General features: G+C 43.4%; 1 pseudogene across 1 annotated transcript; it reads left to right on the top strand.

Annotated features, from left to right (window-relative positions):
* Positions 1-512: 512 nt before the first annotated feature.
* LOC308305987 (leucine--tRNA ligase, cytoplasmic-like) lies at positions 513-3,994 on the top strand (annotated as a pseudogene). Its single transcript has one exon. The product of its transcript is annotated as a leucine--tRNA ligase, cytoplasmic-like (transcript).
* Positions 3,995-16,807: the final 12,813 nt, after the last annotated feature.

The following is a 16,807-nucleotide window of genomic DNA, read 5'->3' as shown; positions in this document are numbered from 1 at the left end:
GGGGGCTACACTTGCAATGGATTCAGAATAATTAAAAACACCTAGTTAGACCCCTCACATCCCACTAAAAGCATATTTTTTGGGAGTGATTTTTCCCCTATAGTATAGTGTATAGTGAGTGAAAGAGACACAGAATTACCCTAGCTGTCAAAGATTTTCCTAGGGAAACTGAATTTCAGTCGTTGTGAGATGTGTTACTAGACACCTTTACAAACACATTGGTGAAGAAATGTTTTGGTAAGGAATTTATTCCAGGACTTTTTAAGATATCCCCCGACTAGATCTATATGGAGATGGCCAATACCTCTACATCTGACATCACAAAAGCTAGATATGGATATAGCTCCATATATGGATATGGATATGTATATATAGTCAATGGGATGCACTTCACAGATGTCAATGTGTGTGGGCTTTGCCAGTAGGGCTTTTCACTGCAACTGTTAAATACGTCTGGTTCTTGTGTGTGAATTAAAACAACAGCAAAGTAACCCAACGGTTACAGAATCAAAATGACGGAGCGGAAGGGTACAGCAAAGTTGTACTTTTTGAGGAAGATCGAGCAGGAAAGCCAGCAGAAATGGGAACAGGAGAAGCCTTTTGAGTGCGATGCACCAACCACTACTGGAGAAAGCACAAACAAGAATAAGTACCTTGTCACCTTCCCCTACCCATACATGAATGGAAAACTGCATCTAGGCCACACATTCAGTATGTCCAAATGTGAGTTTGCTGTTGGATACCAGCGTATGAAAGGGAAGCAATGTCTCTTTCCATTTGGGCTGCATTGCACAGGAATGCCCATCAAAGCCTGTGCAGACAAGCTCAAGAAAGAGATGGGGGACAAGCTCAAGAAAGAGATGGGGGTGTATGGAGACCCTCCGCATTTCCCAGCTGAGGAGGTAGACGAGGAAGAGAAGCCCAAGATTGCTGACGAAATCATCATCAAGGACAAGGCCAAGGGAAAGAGGAGTAAAGCAGCAGCCAAGACCTGCGGCTCCAAGTTCCAATGGGAGATAATGAAATCCCTAGGGCTGTCGGACAAAGACATTGTCAAGTTTGCCAGCGCTGAACACTGGCTGGACTACTTTCCTCCTCTGGCCATCAAAGACCTCAAAGACATGGGGGTCAAGGTGGATTGGAGGCGTTCGTTCATCACCACAGATGTCAACCCCTTCTATGATTCCTTTGTCAGATGGCAGTTCATCACTCTAAAGGAGAGGGGGAAGATCAAATTTGGCAAAAGGTACACCATCTTCTCGCCCAAAGATGGACAGCCGTGCATGGACCATGACAGGCAGACTGGAGAGGGAGTTGGACCACAAGAGTACACTCTTGTCAAGATGAAGATTGTAGAGCCCTTCCCAGCTAAATTCAAGAGCAAAGTATTAAATAGCAGCGCTCTGAAAGGAAAGAACATCTACTTGGTGGCGGCCACCCTGAGACCAGAGACCATGTTCGGCCAGACCAACTGTTGGGTGAGACCGGACATGAAGTACGTGGCCTTTGAGACAACCAACGGAGACGTGTTCATCAGCACCAGGAGGTCTGCCAGAAACATGTCCTACCAAGGAGTCACCAAGGAAGACGGAGTGGTGCTGGAGCTCGTGGAGAATGAGATCCTGGGACAGGATATTCTGGGTTGTGCACTGAGTGCCCCTCTGACCTCTTACAAGGTCATCTATGCTCTTCCCATGCTCACCATCAAGGAGGACAAAGGTACCGGGTTGGTGACCAGCGTTCCATCTGATGCTCCTGATGACATTGCCGCTCTCAGGGACATCAAGAAGAAGCAGTCACTGAGGGAGAAGTATGGAATTGAAGACAAGATGGTACTGCCTTTTGAGCCAATTCCCATAATTGAAATCCCAGGCTATGGGAACCTGTCCGCTCCTCTGGTGTGTGATGAACTGAAGATTCAGAGTCAGAAAGACAGAGAGAAGTTGGACGAAGCCAAGGAGAAGGTCTACCGTAAAGGATTCGATGAAGGCATCATGCTGGTTGACGGCTTCAAGGGCCAGAAAGTCCAGGATGTCAAGAAACCCATCCAGAAGATGTTGATAGACAAGGGAGACGCCCTGATCTACATGGAGCCCGAAAAGCAGGTCATGTCCCGGTCAGCCGACGAGTGTGTGGTGGCCCTCTGTGACCAGTGGTACCTGGACTATGGTAATGTGGAGTGGAAGGAGCAGGCCAATGACGTTCTCAAGTCTTTGGAGACTTTCTGTGAGGAGACCAGGAAGAACTTTAAAGCAACACTGGACTGGCTCCAGGAGCATGCCTGCTCTCGCACCTATGGCCTTGGAACACGTCTGCCGTGGGACCAGAAGTGGTTGATCGAGTCTCTGTCAGACTCCACCATCTACATGGCGTACTACACAGTGGCTCACCTCCTGCAGGGCGGGGTGCTAAATGGACAGGGGCCCTCACCGCTGGGCATCAGGCCAGAGCAGATGACCAGAGAGGTGTGGGACTTCATCTTCTTTAAGACGTCTCCGTTCCCTAAGACAGACATCCCCAACGAGCACCTGCAGAAGCTGCGGAGGGAGTTTGAGTACTGGTATCCTGTTGACGTGCGCGTGTCCGGCAAAGACCTTGTGCCTAACCACCTGTCGTACTACCTGTACAACCACGTGGCCATGTGGCCAAAAGACAATGGGAAGTGGCCACAGGCAGTACGCGCCAACGGACATCTGCTGCTCAACTCTGAAAAGATGTCCAAATCCACAGGAAACTTCCTCACCCTAAGACAAGCCATTGAGAAGTTCTCAGCAGACGGCATGCGTCTGGCCCTGGCCGACGCGGGCGACACGGTGGAGGATGCCAACTTTGTGGAGACCATGGCGGACGCGGGCATTCTGCGCCTCTACACCTGGGTGGAGTGGGTGAAGGAGATAATCACAAACCAGAACAACCTGAGGACCGGCCCCACAGACACCTTCAACGACAGAGTGTTCTCCAGTGAGATGAACAAGGGCATCCTGAAGACGGAGCAGCACTACGACAGGATGATGTACAAGGAGGCGCTGAAGAGCGGCTTCTTCGAATTCCAGGCAGCCAAGGACAAGTATGTCCTCCTTTCTGAGATGGCCATCGAGGGCTTGCACAGAGACCTTGTCTTCCAGTTCATTGAGAGACAGACTCTACTGTTGGCACCCATCTGCCCACACCTCTGCGAGTACACTTGGGGCCTCCTCGGCAAGCCCACTACTCTGATGAAGGCGCCATGGCCCGCGGCAGGTCCCGTTGACGAGGTTCTGATCCGTTCCTCCCAGTATCTGATGGATGCCGCCCATGACCTCCGAGTGCGCTTGAAGGCCTACATGCAGCCGCCCAAGAACAAAAAAGGGGATTCCACGCCCCCAGCCAAGCCCTCCCGCTGTACCATCTATGTGGCCAAGAGTTACCCTCCATGGCAGCACAGCGCCTTGTCACTGCTAGGAAAATACTACAAGAGTGACTGCGGAGTCCTTCCAGACAACAAGGTGATCTACACTAAGCTGGGAGACCTGCTGGAACTCAAATACATGAAAAGAGTCATGCCCTTCGTAGTTATGATCAAGGAGCACCTGGAGGAGAAAGGAGCCAGGGTTCTGGACCTGCAGCTGGAGTTTGACGAGGCTGACGTGCTGGAGAAGAACCTGGAGTATCTCACCAACTCCCTGGGGCTGGATCAGATCGACGTGCTGCCTGCGTCCGAGGCTGATGACAAGGTGAAGGAGGACTGTTGCCCAGGGAAACCCTTCAGTGTGTTCAGATGAGAGCCTGGTGTGTCTGTGTCCTTCATCAACCCCCAGCCATTCAGCGGGTTGTTTTCCACCAGGGTTGACATTCGACAAGACAGAGACAGTATCATTTGCAGACTAGCCAAAGTTAACAGACTCATAAAAGACAGGGTGAAGTTGATGCGTTATATGAAGACCCGGTCCTGGGTCCCCGGCGGGTTCCTATTCTGGGTTGCGAGGAAGAAGGCAAGCTGCCTGTAATGATATGAGCAGCAAATCATATTTGCCTGCTTGATTGCTAACGCCTGTGTTCTGATCAGCACATACAGTACATCGTTTGACTAGTAATGCTGCCCAGCCAACAGAGCATGCGTCAGTGTTGCACAACCAGTCTAGTCAGAAAGCCCGCGAGTGAACACACTGCTGTTGTCATTGTTGTTGCCTCTCCTGTACTGCCACTATTATTTTATACCAAGTAAAGAACGTCTACTCTTTCAACAACGTGTCTTCTTGAAGAACCCACAACACAAGTTATCACATGGTGTCATAACTGGCTTGGAAGAGAAGAGGACGTTAAAAAGAACTGGATCGTTACAATCCACGGAGAAAAAGGAATTCCAGGAATGTAAAATTGCGCAATAAGCCGGGTGAAAAAGACGACATCATAGTCTGACCTTTTGAACTGTAAACAAAGCAAGAATGGAAGCTTTACGACCACCAGCAGCACTCCAGCTAACAGGTAACGTGGCTGAGAACTGGAAGAGATTCAAACAGCGTTTTGAACTGTATTTATCTGCAATTGGAGGTGATGGAAAAAGTGCTAAAATGCAAGCATCTGTATTTTTGCATGTCGTGGGAGATGAAGCACTAGAAGTGTACAATAACTTCAACTTTGCTGAAGATGCAGATAAAATGAAGCTTCCTAAAATAATGGAACAGTTTGAGGCTTATTGCATTCCAAAACGAAATGTGACATTTGAAAGGCACAGATTCTTCACATGTGTGCAGAAAACTGGAGAAAACATTGATCAGTATGTAAATGAGCTGAGAAACAGAGGCAAGACATGTGAATTTGGTACATTGACAGAATCACTGATAAAGGACAGGATTGTGTGTGGCATCACAGATAATGGTCTGAGAGAGAGGCTGCTCAGAGAGCCAGATCTGGACCTGCAGAAAGCCTTAGCACTGTGTAGAGCTGCAGAGACTGTGAAATCACAGGCTAAAGAGCTGTTAAGCAGCGACACTAGCTGCAATGTGGATGCAGTTAAAAAGGATGCACACAGATTTCACAAAAAGAAGACCCCAGATGGGAAGAAAGGGGCAGGACAACAGCACAAAAATAAAATGTCCAATCAGAAATGTTGTACTAGATGTGGTACACAACATCCTCCTAAGCAGTGTCCTGCATATGGGAAGAAGTGCAGTAATTGCAATAAAGACAACCATTATGCCCGTTGCTGCAGAAACCAAACCCAGAAAGGCAAAGCTGATGCAGTAGATGATGAGGAAGAAGTAGATGGGTTCTACGTGGATGCTGTAAATAATGATGTTAAAGGAGAAAATGATTGGATCACTACACTGAAAGTGAATGACATACATCTTCCATTTAAATTGGATACTGGAGCAAATGTGAATGTGATTTCAGAGACTGATTTCATGAAAATAAGACCCAGACCAAAAATACATAGAGCAAACGTGAAAGTGACAGCCTATGCAGGTGCAGACATACCAAAGAAAGGAAAATGCATCGTCAATGTGACACACAAAGACCAAGTGCACAAACTATCGTTCATCATTGTACCCAGGGATGAGCAGGCCATACTAGGATTGTCAGCCTGTGAGAGACTACACCTGGTGAAGAGAGTCTTTGTCGTGGACAGGAAAAAAGAGACTGTATATGATGAACTCAATGGAGGAGTACAAAGACCTGTTTCAGGGTCTAGGCTGCCTGCCAGGAGAACACACCATCAGAGTTGACACAAGTGTGCCACCAGTCATACATCCATGCAGAAAAGTCCCATTTGCCCTGCAAAAGCAACTGAAAGCTGAATTGGACAAGATGGAGAGCATGACTGTGATTCAGAAGATAGATGAGCCGACTGAGTGGGTGAGTTCCCTCGTTGTAGTGGACAAAAAGAATGGAAAACTCAGAATTTGCCTGGATCCCAGAGATCTAAACAGAGCAATTAAAAGAGAACACTTCAAGCTTCCTACTCGTGAAGACATTATGGCACAGTTTGCAAATGCAAAATATTTTAGCAAGCTAGATGCGTCTTCAGGATTTTGGCAGATGAAGCTCGACGAGCCAAGTTCAAAACTGTGCACGTTCAACAGCCCATTTGGCAGATACAGATTTCTAAGACTACCATTTGGCATTGCTTCAGCGCCTGAAATGTATCACAAAACAATCAACATGATCTACGAGCATGTGCCAGGAGTTGATACCTCAATGGATGACATCATCATATGGGGTACCACCAGAGCTGAGCATGATGAAAGACTGAAAGCTGTGCTAGAAGCGACCAGGAAAGCTACAGACCTGAAGCTGAACAAGGAGAAATGTCAGCTGGGTGTGACAGAATTGACATTTGTGGGAGACATCCTGAGCAGTGAAGGTATCAGACCAGACCCACGAAAGGTGTCTGCTATCGAAAACATGCCAAGGCCACAATGCAAAAAAGATGTGCAAAGGTTTAATGGGATGATTACATTTATGGGAAAATTACCCAACCTGTCAGAGAAAATGGCCCCACTGAGACAACTAACTGAAAAGAACATTGAATGGCAGTGGAATCATGAGCATGAAACGTCATGGACTGAACTAAAGAAGCTGCTCACAGAGGAACCGGTCCTGAGGTTCTATGACCCAGAGAATTTGAAAATGCTTATTATCTACAATGTCAAGGAGTGAGTATGGGGAGTCCATGTTCTCCTAACTATGCAAACCTGTTTATGGGAAAATTTGAGAGTGACTTTGTATATAACAACAACCCGTTTTTGCCCTGGTTAAAGTGTTGGTTCAGATATATTGACGATGTGTTTTTCATTTTCTCGGGGTCAGTTCAGCAGTTGGAGGAGTTTAAAGTGTACATTAACTCTAGAATGGACTCCATTTCCTTTACCTTAGAGTATAGTAGAGAGTCTGTGTCATTCTTGGATGTATTGGTTCAAAGAGAGGTCCATGAACTAACTACATGTGTTTACAGGAAGCAAACTGACAGAAACAATTATTTACATTTTTCAAGTTACCATCCTTCGGGATTAAAGAAAAGCCTGCCTTACAGCCAATTACTCAGAACTAAAAGAATCTGCAGCACAGATACTGCCTTTGAGAGGCAAGCAAAGGATTTGTGCGAGCGATTTCAAACTAAAGGGTATAGTAATAAAGTACTCAACTTGAATGTAGAAAAAGCTAGAGACAGAGAGAGAGCAAGTCTGCTGACTCCTAAGCCTGCCAGGCGAGGGGGCTCTAAGTTGGTTTTAGCAACCACATTCTCCCCTTTATGTAGTGACATGAAGAACTCAGTAAAGAAGCACTGGCATGTCCTCTCCAGTGACCCGAATGTTGGACATGTTTTTAGAGAGACTCCTATTTTTGCGCACAAACGTGCGAAAAGTGTTAGAGACTCCCTAGTAAGGGCAGATGTATACGTTCCACCTAAACACTTTTTATCTGATTTAACTACGGGGAATTTTCCCTGCCACAACTGTGTCCACTGCAACGCGATGATCAGAAGTGATCATATCTTACATCCACACTCAGGGAAGAAAATTAATGTAAAGAGTGTTATTACTTGCAAAACGAAGTTTGTGGTATACTTAAATGCCCATGCGGCCTGTGCTATGTAGGAAAAACCAAAAGAGAACTTAAAATCAGGATATCAGAACATAAAAGTAATATTAGGAACAGTGATGTGAAATCGCCTGTAGCTAGGCATTTCAACTCGGTGGGACACAAAATCTGTGACTTAAGGTTCCAAGGTATAGAGGTGGTTCTCCCTCTAAAAAGAGGAGGGGATCGTGATAAATTACTCCTTCAGAGAGAGGCTTGGTGGATCCACACCCTCCAAACTGAGCATCCGAAGGGGCTCAATGAAGAGCTACTGTTGGGATGTTTTTTGTGAAATTTACAAGGCTTGATGCTTGAAATTCTTAATTTTTAAAAAAATACTGAATTTTGTGGACTTTCTGGTTTACGTAGTTCCTCTCTCTGAAGGTAGTGTGAGTAACACTTAAGTGTGTTTTTAAAAGTTCTCTATTTTTCTATTTTTCGACCTGTATAGGTTTTTGAGTCAGTCTGAGTCTGTCTTTATATTGGGGTCCCTGACCTGCACAGACGATGGTATTGGGTTGAAAACTTTTTTAAAAAATGGAATGAATGTTTTTCTTATTTGCTTGTATATTTTTGAGCGGTGCAAACCGCTCCTATATTTCACTTTCGGTTTATCTAGTTAAAACATATTAGCACGGGACGATTCTTTCATTCTTCATCGATTGGCTAGTTGAGTAACTAAACATTAGAATCGACCAATCAGAAACCGTTCTACTCATGACTACATGTGTTAGCCAAACAGAACAGACCAATCAAATGCTGTGTTGTTCATGTTAATTTAGATCTGTCTTGGCCATTACATTTGCACTTGAGACCGGTTTAAAGTTCATGAAAGGTCCAGGCGTAATGGCCAGGTTGTTTCATATCCTGGACCTCTCCTAAACCTTAAACTAACAGATTGAACATCACACAGGATTCGAAACAGCAACCATGCTACATTACCCTTGCAGGCTATGATTACTGTTTTGAATCCTGTGTGTTGTTCAATCTGCCAGTTTAAAGTTTAGGAAAGATTTGTGCCGGTTTAAAGTTCAGGAAAGGTCCTTCCATCTTTCTGTCTGTCTGATCCCCTCTCCGTTCTGCCCTCTGTCTGTTTTGTTTGAGCTTCTGGTCTGGACTGCATATTATTTTTCTCTTCTATTCACTCTTTGACTGCCACCAATCTGTTAATGGCCAGGCTGTTTGTCTGATCTCCTGTCTGTTCTCCCTCTGTCTCCCTCTTGCTTTATAACCCACAAGAAGCTCTATTTGGCTCTATCTGTTTTCAGACAGCGACATTTAAGAGTTTCTCCTGCATCTCGGCTAGACGGCTACTCCAAATGGAGTTTCTGGTGACACATAAATGTGCACATGAATGTGCACGATAAATTGTTATTTGGTCTGGTCAAGGATACTAACAAACCTGGCTGGTATGTTGCGCATAATATACTCCTGATGGTGTAACCGACATAAAAAGTCTGACCAACCACATATCCTGGAACTTTCTGGCGCGAATCTACGACCACCCAAGATTCAAGACAGCGACCACGCTACATTAAACCCTGTAGTCTATGATTGCTGTTTCGAATCCTGGTTGGTGTTCGTTTTGAGCTGGTGTAAAGGTCAGGACACACGAAAACCTTATATAGTCTGAGCAGACCTCCAGACTGACATCATACACAACACAAAGAATATTGCCATGCATGCCTATCAACACTGATTCGCGCAGGCGCCCTTGCAGGAATTAGTTTGCACCGCTCACTTCGCACGGGTGCGATTTTTTTTCTCTTGTTTAATATGACCCCGTGGTATATTTAAAAACATGTATAAAGAAAGAAAATGTTGGGAACTACTTGTACATTGAAGAAAATGAAATTTGTTTCACTCGGACCGTTCTGTGTGTGACACCAAGGTCCCCTTTATAAGTGACACAATGTGTATATGTCTTCAGTTTACACGCTGAGGAAGGCCTGCTGGCCGAAACGTCCGTATGTTCTGACGGCTGCTGGGGGTGATACCCTTTAATAAACAAGAAGAATTCATTCTAAAGTGAGTGCTGGCGTCCTTGTTCTACGTCACAAATGATGATGACATGAGTCCGCTAGACCAATGAAACACTTCGATTCTGTTGATCTGTCCATGATGTCATAGTCACATAGGCACCCGATTGGTTAACTCTGATTTAGAACGCGTTTAGGCCGCCTAAATACGTCATAAAAAAACTATTGAGCGGTGCTAACCTTGAATTTCAAAATTGTATTAGATCAGGACAGGACAGGAGTCAGGTCAGGACGTTCTTTGAATTTCTCAATTGTATGAGTCATGTATTTATCTATAATACATGAAAACAAACCACACTTTTAGACAGAGCGCTTTAATCACAGGGCCCTGTCTAAAAGTGTGGTCATGTATTATAGAGAATATCCAGCTCAAGACAATTTTGAAATTCAAAGAATAAATAAACAGCTTATGATTATCATGTAGATCGAAGTACGAGCTTTACCACGCCTAACCAACCCCATATCCTGGACACTTCATGGGAGCGAAAATACAGTAGAACCTCCTTCTTTGGATCTGCAACTACTGTTGAATTTTGTACAATCGGTCTCTCATCTTGCCGGCCTTCTGGCTAAACTGGGACAGTGATCATGAAGGTGATACCTATAATAATGTCATGTTTGGCAGATCCTGGCAAATCGTGGTATGAAATTCAAATACTTCGGCTTTGCCGAAATAATTAGTATAGGGTCATGGGTGGTTCCAGAACATACAAGGCCTGCTCTTCTGGAGCCTCCTGACCCAGGTCCTGTTGCTCTGGATCCTCCTCACCCATGCTCTTCTATGGTTCGACCCTCCACCATCTTGAAGAAGGATCTTTTTTCTAGAACATCCTGACTCAAGGTCTGTGGTTCTGGAATCTCCTTGACAAGGGTCTATTGTTCTTTTGTATTCTTGCCCAGTTCTTCGGGCTCTTCGGGCCCAGCTCTTCAGGCCTGCTCTTCTGGAGCCTCCTGACCCAGGTTCTGTTGCTCTGGATCCTCCTCACTCTTTTGGGAGCATTCTGGTTACCTCCAACATTGAATGACTTAATAACTCATAACCTTTAATTGTATCTATTATTTATGTTGTGAATGATGTAAGACCTATGTCATATCTTCTAATATAATATTTTGAAAGCTTTATTAAATGTGTTTCTCAATATATACACCATTAGTCAATGTCTACCACTCTTGTAAGACAAAATCCCTGCTTAGCGGGAGATATTGTACATATGAGCTTTAGGCAGTGCTACTTGTCATCCAGTAGGTGTCCTGTACACCTGACACCAGGGTTTAACTTTCTCAATGGAAGAGTAAGTAGACTGCAGATGTGGTAGTTGCAGTCTATTGTATTAACACTCTACCATATAAATGGTGAATTTATATACAGCGCTTTATCCAGAGTGCTTTACATAGATTGTGCATTACATTCACCCATTCACACACACATGCTGGCGGATGAAACCATGCAAGGGAGCAATTAGGGGTTCAGAGCTCAAGGACACTTCGACACTAACTCTGGGGGAACCTCACGATTCCCATCCGGCTGCTCTATCGGCCACTCTACCCCTGAGCCACTGCCACCCCAGCGGTGCTGTAACCTATATAGATTACAATTATATTTAATTTATTAAAATAAGTTCCTGATTGCAGCTTTAATGTACCTATGACCAATCATTAATACACATACAAAAATACAAAAATGTTTATTCAAAAATACACATTTTTAAATGATGAGGCTAACCAATGCTTTATTCTCCAAAAAAACCCACAAAGACACAGATTAGTCCTATAGCCTAGTAGTCTAATCTAGTTGTCATTTTTATTTAACAAGTTCACACTCTCGAGTGTCAAATCACCATTGATCTCCAGATGCTTAATGTCCCCCAACATACCAATAGGTATTGGTTCGTTGCCTAGGGGGACATTGTAGCGGTAGTTTTCATTCCCGACCTTGAGGATGAAGAAGGGAGTAGATCCTAGTCGCTTTGAATCGTATTCTGCAATGATGGTCAACTGAAACAGACAATAATATTAACGCCATGCAGGGACGTCATTTGGGGCATCAGGAGATGGCAATGGCTATAGTGTTTCCGTTGTTTTAGCTGATTCATCTAATGTCATCGATGACTGTCCATCTACACGTGACAGGTGTTATCATTTATATAATCATTTTGCAACCAAATGCAACCATTTATTTATTAACCACTTTCAATGTGGCATCCCAATTTTGGGTATGCCATCATTCTCAGTACTGCAATGACCAGGCCAATTAGGGTTCAATCTAAAAGTCTTGCAAGTATTTAGATGAACTGTGGGGGGAAAAATCTATACTTACAGTAAACGGCTCTTTTCTCTGGAAGGGATTTTTTCCAAGGTTCTCTGGTCCATAGGGCATCCCTTCGCTTAGACTTTGGCCTTCCAGTATTCCCTTGCAGTAATAGTAATTGGCAGTCAACTTAAACAGTATCCCATCACGCTTCATATCAAAAGCAACTGTGAAGCTAAAATGAAAATGAGATTAACAGACTTTCTCCCACAATGATGATGATTATTAGGCCTATTACAAAAATCACAAGCTTGTAAATCTGCTATTTTCAGTACTTTTGTGCAACTCTTGTTGTCTTGTATGATAATGTATGTGTGTAAATTTGCAATTTGAAAAGACTGAAATATTGAGATATCGGGTTTCTGCCCGACAGCAACGATATGCGTCTTGTATTAATATAAAGCATTGCATAACATGGAGCAAAGAGTTGTTGCTGCATGAGGGACACAAACTTAGATGTTGTAACTTTAATGTTGAACGTTCTAATCTAGGAAAGTTACAATACTGCTAGAAGGGTCAGGGAAATCCGGTGTGTAAAATGAAGCAACACGGAACCGAAAGTTCCTATCATTGGCCGCTAGTTGCGATGTTCTGGCACCAGAAGCTACATGTTCTCCATAGGATTCCATCCATTTCCCTGGAACTTTTACACTTGATTTTCTTACCTTAATAAACATTGTCATAAATACTTAATGGTTCCTGACGCTAGTTTAAAGCCTCATTTCAATCACCATGATATGCGTTTTGTGAAAGATATGGTCCAATTTCTGTTTGATGTAGCAGGGTATGCTGTAGGAGGGGCTTGTGATCATAGGCTTGTGATGATTCTTCTTTGTGTGCTTTACTTTCGGCAAGCTCAAGACAATGTCCCATGTATCCCTGCGTTTGCACGTGACCGTTGGCAGCCAATAGCATTCGACATGGTACCATTTCTAACAATGAACGTTGATTTCTAAAATGATGGAGTCACCCATACAACGGCCAAAAAAGCTTCATTTGGGCAGCATAGAAACCAATGGCTTTCCACCGTCCATATTTTTTTACAGTCAATGGGGAAATCGAATTATCAGCTATCTAAATGATTTATTCCCTTAGACAAACAAACATTTACAGACATATTCTATTATATTGCACCTTTGAGCTTCAGGTTTCGGTATGCCTAGGATCCCGAAGCCGTTTCCGCTGCGGAGTCCATTCCAGATTGGCCTGATAAACGGCAGTTTCTATAGACAGATGAGGAATAACATATTAATAATAATAATAATAATAATAAGGGTAATAATAATAATAATAATCAGGCTTGGCTCTTAAAATACTGCCATACTGCAGTGTTGTGTCAGTGTTTAACACTTCCAATGGCCATACTTTAGTATTATAGCATTGTTTAACACATATAGGCACAGGGGGCATTGGGGGGCAATGCCCACACAGATTAGACTTTGTGCCCCCATTCCAGAATGGCCAGCCACCATTATTTTAAGATGTTTTTTTTAAGTGTTAATTATATACTGAATGTTATATATGTTTTGTTCTTTGTGATTATTATAAATATACGTTTTCAAATTAATTAATAGTCTTATGAAAATGCATTGATTTGCTTAATATATACTGTATAGGGGTATGTTGAAATATAAAGTGCCTCCTTTGGAAAACTGAAGGCCCCCCTGCTGATTATTCCCTGAAGCCGCCAGTGGTTTAACACTTCTATACTTCAGCGTTATAGCAGTGTTTAACACTTCTATACTTCAGCGTTACAGCAGTGTTTAACACTTCTATACTTCAGCGTTATAGCAGTGTTTAACACTTCTATACTTCAGCGTTATAGCAGTGTTTAACACTTCTATACTTCAGCGTTACAGCAGTGTTTAACACTTCTATACTTCAGCGTTATAGCAGTGTTTAACACTTCTATACTTCAGCGTTATAGCAGTGTTTAAAACTTCTATACTTCAGCGTTATAGCAGTGTTTAACACTAATACCTCAGCGTTATAGCAGTGTTTGCGTTATAGCAGTGTTTAACACTTCTATACTTCAGCGTTATAGCAGTGTTTAACACTTCTATACTTCAGCGTTATAGCAGTGTTTAACACTTCTATACTTCAGCGTTATAGCAGTGTTTAACACTTCTATACTTCAGCGTTATAGCAGTGTTTAACACTTCTATACTTCAGCGTTATAGCAGTGTTTAACACTTCTATACTTCAGCGTTATAGCAGTGTTTAACACTTCTATACTTCAGCGTTACAGCAGTGTTTAACACTTCTATACTTCAGCGTTATAGCAGTGTTTAACACTTCTATACTTCAGCGTTATAGCAGTGTTTAACACTTCTATACTTCAGCGTTACAGCAGTGTTTAACACTTCTATACTTCAGCGTTATAGCAGTGTTTAACACTTCTATACTTCAGCGTTATAGCAGTGTTTAAAACTTCTATACTTCAGCGTTATAGCAGTGTTTAACACTAATACCTCAGCGTTATAGCAGTGTTTGCGTTATAGCAGTGTTTAACACTTCTATACTTCAGCGTTATAGCAGTGTTTAACACTTCTATACTTCAGCGTTATAGCAGTGTTTAACACTTGAAATCTAGTGCTGTAGAAGCATGTCAATCATCCTCACCAGAGTCTCTCCATGATTGTCGAGGTGAGTCTCTCCATGATTGTTGAGGGTCAGCTCCAACTCTGTTCCCTGGTCAGGGTGATGGTCGAGGGTCAGATGGAGAACAGGGTCAGCCTCACACACACAGAAGAGGACAAACAGCAAAGCACCACAAGCCTTCATCCTGAAATTCACTGACTATAGTGACACAGCAAATACCTAATTTCAATGACTAGTGGAAAAAGCAAATACCTAACTTCACTGACTAGTGACTCTGCACAAAGCTAACTTCACTGACTAGTGACACAGCACAAAGCAGACAATTGTACAAGTCCCTCTGATCCGAGTCAAAGTCGAGTCACAAGTCATTTGGTCCAAGTCTCAAGCAAGTCTCAAGTTGTTCTGTTGTGGGCAAGTCAAGTCAAGTCGAGTCACAAGGTTGTCAAGTCAAGTCGAGTCGAGTCGAGTCACAAGGTTGTCATTTCAAGTCGCGTCGAGTCAAGTCGCCTCGAGTCGAGTCGAGTCACCAAGTTGTCAAGTCGAGTCAAGTCACAAGCTTTTCAAGACGAGTCACAGGTTATATCTCAGGTTTATATCTTGAAGAGCGAAGCCTTTCTTCCTAAAGTAAATGTCCAAAAATACCATGTAGATTAGTCTGCAACACTGCATGAATTAAACCAGTATACATTACATGTCTGATCATTTAGAACCTAGGTAGATGGCAAAGGCTACATTCCATTAAAGAAGTGGCATGTTTGACACAAATGTTTATTTTCAACATTTTTGCAACATTTTTGCAACATTTAAATTGCAAGCTTTATTGTGAGCTTTATATGCTCTGAAAAAATGTAATTAAAAAAAGCTATACTACAAAATTGCTACAGGCCTATTGCTTTAAAAACAAAAACAAACACAATAATCTTAACGTGCATGCTTTGTTTTGTAGGCTATTACTAGTACTACAGTATATTTTAATGTCATTTCTCATCAGGCACAAATTTAGCTGCCTACTCCACGTGCTATTGTTTTGCTGGCATGGGGTCCTGCTGGTCCCAAAAGGATCTCACTTTTACGAACGGACATTATTTCGACCATAGAGTCGGGTGTCGAAAAGATGACATGTAGTAACAGCGACACGCTCCAGCGACTAACTGGAGAATAACAGTGAGAGGACTAAATTCAACTATATAGCTGGAGCAAAACTTGTCGGGGGCTAAATGAGAAGGAATAAAGCTTTTGCGTGGGAGTTCTTAACCCTGCTGAGGACTGGATGTATGTTATGAAAAGTGAGAAAGTGGTGGAACTTGGAAGACGGAGGCTTACTACTTGCTACCATGAATGGATATTATTAATGCAGTCACAGATCAACGTTCGTGACACTGGTGAGTGAAATCGTTGTCTTATTAATGTTCAAAACACGATCGACCGACAGTAAATCACCAACACACACATGCACACGCGCACACACACTTAGTTCTAATGTTATCTTCGTATGTTTGGTTTCACTTGTGGCGGATGAAGTTAGACGTCGTTCCCTCTTTGTCTTTGATTTTACTGTTGCATATTTTGCATTGCGCGTTCCTCTGTTTACCATCTGTGTGGTAGTTTTTGTATGCAAACTGCACTACTTTTGGAACTGCAGTGGCTGCAGAACCACCAGCAGTGGAGGGCTCTGGGGCAGCAGTAGCCATTCGTGCTGTGTGTGTCTGGTGCCCACTGCCCAGTCTGATCATTGCAGTTTGGCTGTTTCCGTGCTTGTGCTCTTGCTTACATGCCTGTCTCCAATCAATCAATCAATCAATAAAAGTGTGAACCTAGCGTGGCCGTTCACGACTGCTTTGGTGAGTGGCGTAGCGGCAAGTCGTCCGAGTCAGCGTGTCTCAAGTCGAGTCGAGTCGCGAGTCATTGTCTTCCAAGTCAAGTCAAGTCTCAAGTTTTTGTCCTTATGTCCGAGTCAAGTCCAAGTCGTCAAAATATGACTCCCAAGTCAAGTCAAGTCGAGTCATCATGACTCGAGTCCAATTGTCTGGCACAAAGCTAACTTCACTGACTAGTGACAGCACACAGCTGTCTTATATACTCACCACCTCCAAAAGGAATAGGCTGCAGGCTCACATGTAACCCAGTCCTTTAGAATACATGTCAGTTTAGGAAAACTACTGTGTACAGAGGCAGTGGTTCAGGATGTAGAGCGGCCCCCGGCCTCCTTATTGTGATAAAAAAAAAAGAAATGCAATAATCATGGTTTCATAACTGCCTCCCCCTGGCCAGCCTGATGGAGGGGAAAGGAACTGGTTGG

Source organism: Nannobrachium achirus (genome assembly GCF_963921795.1).
Source record: "Nannobrachium achirus genome assembly, chromosome: 20".
Classification (NCBI taxonomy): Eukaryota; Metazoa; Chordata; class Actinopteri; order Myctophiformes; family Myctophidae; genus Nannobrachium; species Nannobrachium achirus.
The sequence above is the reverse complement of the archived record's forward strand: the minus strand, read 5'-3'. Positions and strand labels throughout refer to the sequence as shown.